This window comes from Chenopodium quinoa, unplaced genomic scaffold (assembly GCF_001683475.1).
Source record: "Chenopodium quinoa cultivar QQ74 unplaced genomic scaffold, ASM168347v1, whole genome shotgun sequence".
Lineage (NCBI taxonomy): Eukaryota > Viridiplantae > Streptophyta > Magnoliopsida > Caryophyllales > Amaranthaceae > Chenopodium > Chenopodium quinoa.
Genome location: NW_018743946.1, coordinates 1,676,279 through 1,683,008, shown reverse-complemented (window position 1 = coordinate 1,683,008; position 6,730 = coordinate 1,676,279). Strand labels below are relative to the sequence as shown.

Genomic DNA, 6,730 nt, shown 5'->3' with positions numbered 1-6,730 from the left:
GCGATGCGCGCGGAGCGACTCACCCTTTCTTGTTTACATTGTGTTGCTTTTTACTTGTTTGATACGTTCATTTCTATTGGATTTTCTTTTTCAAAATCAATCGCTTGTGTGATGGTGTTTTGTAAAGTCAATTTTAAATTAGTTTTGTGTGTGAATTGTATAGCATATAACAACCAAAGTTGTATGTTATTGTTGCGTTGAGTTGGTGTTGTGACTATCATATTGGAGTGGTGCAATGATCTTGTAATTGAGATTACAAAAGGTGTTGCTGTATAGTAGCCTACATAGCCATTTATTATTTGATCTCATCAATAAAAGAGTTCTTACATGGCACATAAATTTAGATTAAGCCTAGCATTACGAAGTACATAGATATATATAATGTTTTGCATGCAAAGAGTGTCCTTATAGGGCACGTTCTTTTTATTTTTCCCTGGTAGGACTAAAGCAATATAAATATATAGCTAAGGATAAGGTATTGTTTAAGGACAAGCAGCTGCTTGTTTTTTTGTCGTAGGCCTTGCTTGTTTAGTCATATTTCAATGTCCTTGATAGCCCAGTTGAGGATAAGTTCTGAGCTCGAGAAGGGCCCTACAAAAAAACCAAGCATGATTAATATGGACTCCAAAAGGAAAATTGTAGCACTAAACAGGAGAAAACTTGTTAACAATATCGTTGACTTGTATTAACACTAAACAAGAGAGGAAGACTGTTCATTAGTAACACTAACGATATCTTATTTAATTGTCATTTAGATCTCCTTCTATTAGTTTTCCTCTATGCTCGTCATGAAAAACTAAGAAAGAACTCGATCAAATTTATCTCACATATAACACTTGTTAATTTAAAGTGGCTTTTATAGCATTTCTTATTAAGAATTACTCCTACAATTAAATTTAAATATGACTAAAACTGACCATCCATGATTACCGTCCCGAAACTAATGGCGACAAAGTGATCACTAATACCCTTATTTTCCATTCTCAATAGCAGCATATTGAAGCATTAAGAGTCAAGGTAATTCAGTAGGCAGCTTAAAAGCGGTTCTTTATAAGAAATAACAAAACCAAAAATACCCCAATAATTCATCAAACCCCCATTAACTTAAAAAGGGCATCTGGTAACATATCAATTCTATACAAAGAATAAGATCAAGTATTTTTGGTAATCTTGCTGAATATTTAAGGGCATGTTGTGAAATTCATTTAAATTCATCAAGGGAAAATAGAACAATTAAGAGTAGATGTATTGAAAGATTGAAACCATATGTTATACACTTATGAAACTAAATGATGTACTTTTACACATAAAAATTGAACAAAAGATTCACACTAATTTACAAACATACCATTTGATAAACACAAATATCAACTACATATCAATTTTACTGTATGAATTTCCCAGCTTGAAAAATCGCTGATTTAATCAATCAATTTATACTATTACAAAAATAACCATCAAATGAACAACAATCAAAAACCTTTTTGCCTATCCATTTTTTTTGTAAGTATAAATCAATACTAAACCAACTCTTGGCCATAATTTAGAACTAATATTTTGTTAATGCAGGAGTACAAACCTTGTATTTTTGCACTGTAGAGAGGAGAGAGAAAGAGTTGCCGGAGGCACCGGTAACCCACCTCCCATAAAGTCCGGCTATCATCTTCCGCTGCCTCCCCCTCGACAGGCGGCTGTGCTGTCCTACCCGCATCCTTACCATGGTCGTCACCAGCCGATGGACCACGAAATGCTTCTTTGATGTCATTTATTGTGTCAACTTGAATTGTAAAATTCAGCACTTCAATGGAGCTTGTATGAACTTCTCTTGGCCAATTTGGTATCTATTTTTCTTGAATTTAAAATGCAAAAATTAAATTCAGAATTGTAAAATTCAGCACTTTAATGGAGCTTATATAAACTTCTCTTGGCCAATTGTAAAATTCAGCTCTTCAATGGAGCTTATATCAACTTCTCTTGGCCAATTTCATATCAATTTTTCTTGTATTGAAAATGTAAAAGTAAAATTCTGCATTGTAAAACTCACCACTTGAATGGAGAATTGTGAAATTAAGTTTAACACTTAATACTTCTGTTCGGCAATGAAGACACATGCAGAGGAGAGAGAAATCTGAAGAGAGAAGGTGTGAATTATTGTGGGGGTAATAAGGTAAATAAACAATTTTAAGGGTATAAAGGTCCGACCACTGTTCATAAGAACAACTTTCCACTTTTTATAAAGTAGGGAAGAATCAAGTAGAGGCCAATACGGGCGAATGTGACTCCATGAATCACTTCGTACCATCATCCCGATCCTTTTCGTGGTTCCGAACCATATGAAGTTAGTAATCTCATGGATTATGAATGGGGTGTAACCTTCACGGGTCAATCGTTATTGCCTTTCGTTGTCCCTTTATCGTGGTTGCCTTAAATGATCCGTGAACGGTTTACAGTTCCTTAAAAACTTGTTGGCGGCTCCCTACTTTCCTTGTCCGTAATCATATATGTTAATTCCCACACCCTATGATTTCCATGCATATTCACACATTCTTTACGTAGGCACAATTCGAATGACGCCTACACAATCCAATCTTGAAAAAATTGTCGTTTGAAGAAGATGTTCTTACGCCCAGTAAAAGAGATCAAATTTTGCCAAAGGATTTAACAATTAATTTGCTTAAGGTTGACTCAAGGTTTGGTGTTACTTGACTCATTGTGTAAGACTTAACATTTTTGCTTGAGTCGATGTGTAACTCGACGTACTCAAATCGACTCGATGTGATAACCCGACATGACTCAAAGTGTACATGACTCGTAGACTTAACTCGATGTGATGATACAAAATGACTCAAAGTGCACATAACTCGTGTGCGCATTGTATTGTGATTGTGCTCGTGCGACTCAAAATTGCAGAAAAATGAAAATTTTCCATCATTTTCATGGAGGGTACCGACTTTCACCTGAAAAAGAAAGACGTGAAAGGAAGAAGTGAACTGTTTGAGTGTTTGATGTGCATATTAAATGAGCTTAGTCAATGTATGAGCTTCACGGCACGACCAAAAGAAAGAGCTTTGCTCGGTTGGCCTTCCTCCGCTGATTGCGCGAATTCTGGTAACAACTACAAGGAAGAAATCGCGTCGATGTTGTATCTCATGGTGCAAGTATTTTAACATCCTAAGCAATCTCAATTGATGGCTCAATGATGAAAGTATTTGGATAACTTAGCACGGAGGCTAAGTACTTCATACTTTGTGATGTAATGATGATTATGATAGTGAGTGACCATGATATGACAAGGCATGCTTCAACATTATGTGTAATATTTCATGATAAACGGTTTCTAAAGGGAAGGATTATTTGGTCATGTATCTGTGATGTGTGTGAAAGTGACACTAAAGTTACACTGCAAAGGCTAAGGATGTGGAAATATATTTTGTGAAAGGCCAAATAATGGTGACTCTTAGGTTGGGAAGGCTAATGATGTAGGCTAACGTGGTTAGGATAAAGGTTGAAGAAAAGGAGGATAAAGGCTCAAGACCCTAGATAAGCCCCTAAGGTGTGCAACCTTACATTTGAATCATTATATTTGTATGTTTGAGGTTTTCTCACTTTTAAACTCTCTTTTGTTTATATTTTTTCTCTCTCTATTTTTGCTTTTGTGTTTTTTTATTTTGATAAGTGTGGGCAATCTCAATCATGTGGTCTATCACTCACTTGACATTCATGTTTCTCAGGCACGGTACCGAGCACTCGATTAGAGACGCAATCTGAGACGTGTTCATATCAAAGACATAGGAACACTTTCCCTTTTGCACGCTTTTATTGCTTTTTGCTTTTTTTAATTTTTGAGATCTAGGTAAAATCACTCAAGCTTTTGTATTTAGAAATTGCATAAGTTGCACACCTACTCATCCAAAGGTTAGGTAGGTGTAGGTTGAAAAAAGAAAGGTTTATTATTAGGCGAGGTTCAAAGTGGCTCATTAAGAAAGGATCATATATTTGAAGGGTATAAGGTGATACGATATGGCTACAAGGGTGTCTCGAATCATTAGTATACCTTGTGCTTAGTCTGGCCTGGAATTTATTTTTTTTACTTTTTTTTTTTGGGCAATGTAATGATCATATGTAAAGAAATAAATGCTCATTTTATTAAAGGAAAAATAAAAACCTATGGAATAAATCTAAGGAAGACAAAAGGTGCTTATACTAAACTTATTGGGGAAGGAGAAATCAAAAAGAAGAAAAGAAGTCAGAAATCTTGTCGTTGAAGCTCGTCTTGTGTCTTTAGCTTTATCATCACCCGATCATCTTGCTAGCTAGAGGAAACGGGATCTTGTTTGCATCTATGCATGAGATCTTGAATGAGATTTTGAAATCTGTAACATTCATCCGTGGTATGTTCATTTCCTCGATGGTACTTGCAATAAGAGTTGGGACTCCATCTCGAAGATCGCTTTTATGGCGTTGGATCTTTAGTAGGGCCAATAGGTTTGATTAATCCTCGATCATAGAGACGATCGAAAGCAACATCATAGGTCATTCCAATGGGTGTGAATTCTTTTTTGGGTTTCTTTTTAGGTCTTTATTTATTCATGGCAAAGACATCGTAAGGTAAAAGGTACTAACATTGTTACTAGAGTAGGTGTTTTCAAAAGAAGAAAGATTATCGTTCTTCTTTCCTTTCCAACCACTGTTATTACTATGGTTAGTAGCTTCCTGTTTTGCAAGTTCGTCTTTAATATCAATACCTATGTCATAGGCAACTTTGAAAGTTTTTAAATTGCATTGATATTTCAGGTGATTTTGGTACTTGTCTTGGATGTTCTTGATGAACATCCTCACATATTCCTTTTCAGTAGGAATTTCTACCATCTTAGGAAAAGTTTCCCTCCACTTGTTGAAGAAGGAAGTAAATCCTTTGTTTTCTTTTTGTTTCAGCATCTCAAATTGTTTATGGTCAGTTTCAACTTAAATGTTGCACTTATATCTATCAATGAAAGTGTTTGTAATAGACTCCCAAGAGGAGATCTTCCCCTTTTCTAGGGAGAAAAAACATTGTTGACAAAGAGTTTCAAGATATTGTACATGAGAATATTGAGGGTACGGTCTTTCTGTCAATTGCCTTAATACTCATTATAGTCCCGAAAGCACTTAAATGAAAATAGGGATTATCAGTTGGTTTGAACTTAGAGATGTCATTGGCATTGAACTTCCGCGGAAGGAGTTCTTTGTCCACAAAGACCCCTTGTGAGCTAATTCCCTGATACTTATAGTCGTTGGAAATTTTCTTAATGCTTTCTTCCATACGTTCAAGTTGTTGTTGCTTGATAGGATCATTAACTTGAAGAGCGATAGTCTTCAACATCTCAGTCAGATTGTTCATGTTTTGCCTCAACTTATCAACTTCTTGTTGGGAAGCCATTAGTACGAACTTTTTTTTTGTCGAATGGGTTTATAGAAGAGTAGAACTTGAACGAAGGTGTTAACTTTGGTTAATCGCACTTCTCTCCTTGACCAAGTGTTGTGGAAAAGGAAGTCATGGGTGTTAATTGTTTAAATTCGATTCAATCTGCATAGATGGGAAGAGATCACGGAATAATGAAGGGAATGATATATATGGAGAAAGCATTTAGATAGTGGAAAGATGGTGTTAATGGAGAGATGTCGAAGAATTTAGGAATAGTGTAGACCCCCAACTCAAATGACGGAAAGGGCGACTCATGCATGAACCTAAAACATGGTCATGGTATGAAGTAAGTATGTAAAAAGTGTGTTCTAAGACTAGTGAGTGTAAGTGATATGTTCGAGACTCGTTTCATGACCATGTGACTAGACTATATGACTAAACTCAAACAAAGACTAAGTTAAGACCTCACGTACGTGCTTTGAACCTGACACGTTGTAGTATTTTAGTCATAACTTTTGATATATAACTCCGAATTGGACAAAACCAACTCCAAATGAAAGATAAACTCGGGGCTACAGATCTATAGGTTGTATGACTCGTAGTTCTTTCAAGAAATTTTTTTATGACTATAACAAGTTGACGCTTGTGCAGTATTCGAGAATAAAAATTCGGGTTGACTCAAAGGTACCATGACTCGATTTTAGGCATATTTATTGGTTCAAATTAATTAATTAAGCAAAGTCCTTTAGTCATTTATTAGCTTATTTAAGCATATTTATAATCACAAGTCAAATAAGAAGTTAGTTTAATCACATATAAGTTATGGACAAACAAGAGATGTACAAGTAGTTACAATATGATGTAATGAGTTTGCAACCTAACCATGTCTCTAGTTCTCTAAAGTTAAAGGATAAGGGCAGTCAAAAGACGGTCCATGGTTATGAGTCCAGATGCATCGCACGACAGCCTTACCTTTGGAAGGGTTGGTGCGTGGATGGAACCCCACAAATAAAACTTGTTTCCGTGGTTTGGTGAATTCAAAAACTTGGATGTACCCTTTGTTGTAATGAACGTTCAATTGGGTAGATGGAGCGTGAATTCCCAGAAGGTTATGGCCATATGTAAAACACATATGGGTTTTAGAAAAGAGGGAAAAAAAACTCAATCAGGAATTAAAATCGGTCAAAAAGTACTAGAGCCGGTCAAAGCAAGAAGACAAACATCTGGCTCGGTATTGGAAGAACATGGCGCGAGAAAACAGGGACCATCGCGAGGAGATGGCCCTGACGCCCCGCGATGTTTCCATCGCGCGCAACAAAGCCATCG

General features: G+C 36.1%; 1 long non-coding RNA gene across 1 annotated transcript; it reads right to left on the bottom strand.

The window, feature by feature from the left end:
• Nucleotides 1-253: 253 nt before the first annotated feature.
• LOC110689066 lies at nt 254-2,161 on the bottom strand. Its single transcript, XR_002504793.1, has 2 exons — nt 1,580-2,161; nt 254-591 (listed from the first exon to the last, which is right to left on the bottom strand). It is a non-coding gene; the product is annotated as an uncharacterized LOC110689066 (long non-coding RNA).
• Nucleotides 2,162-6,730: the final 4,569 nt, after the last annotated feature.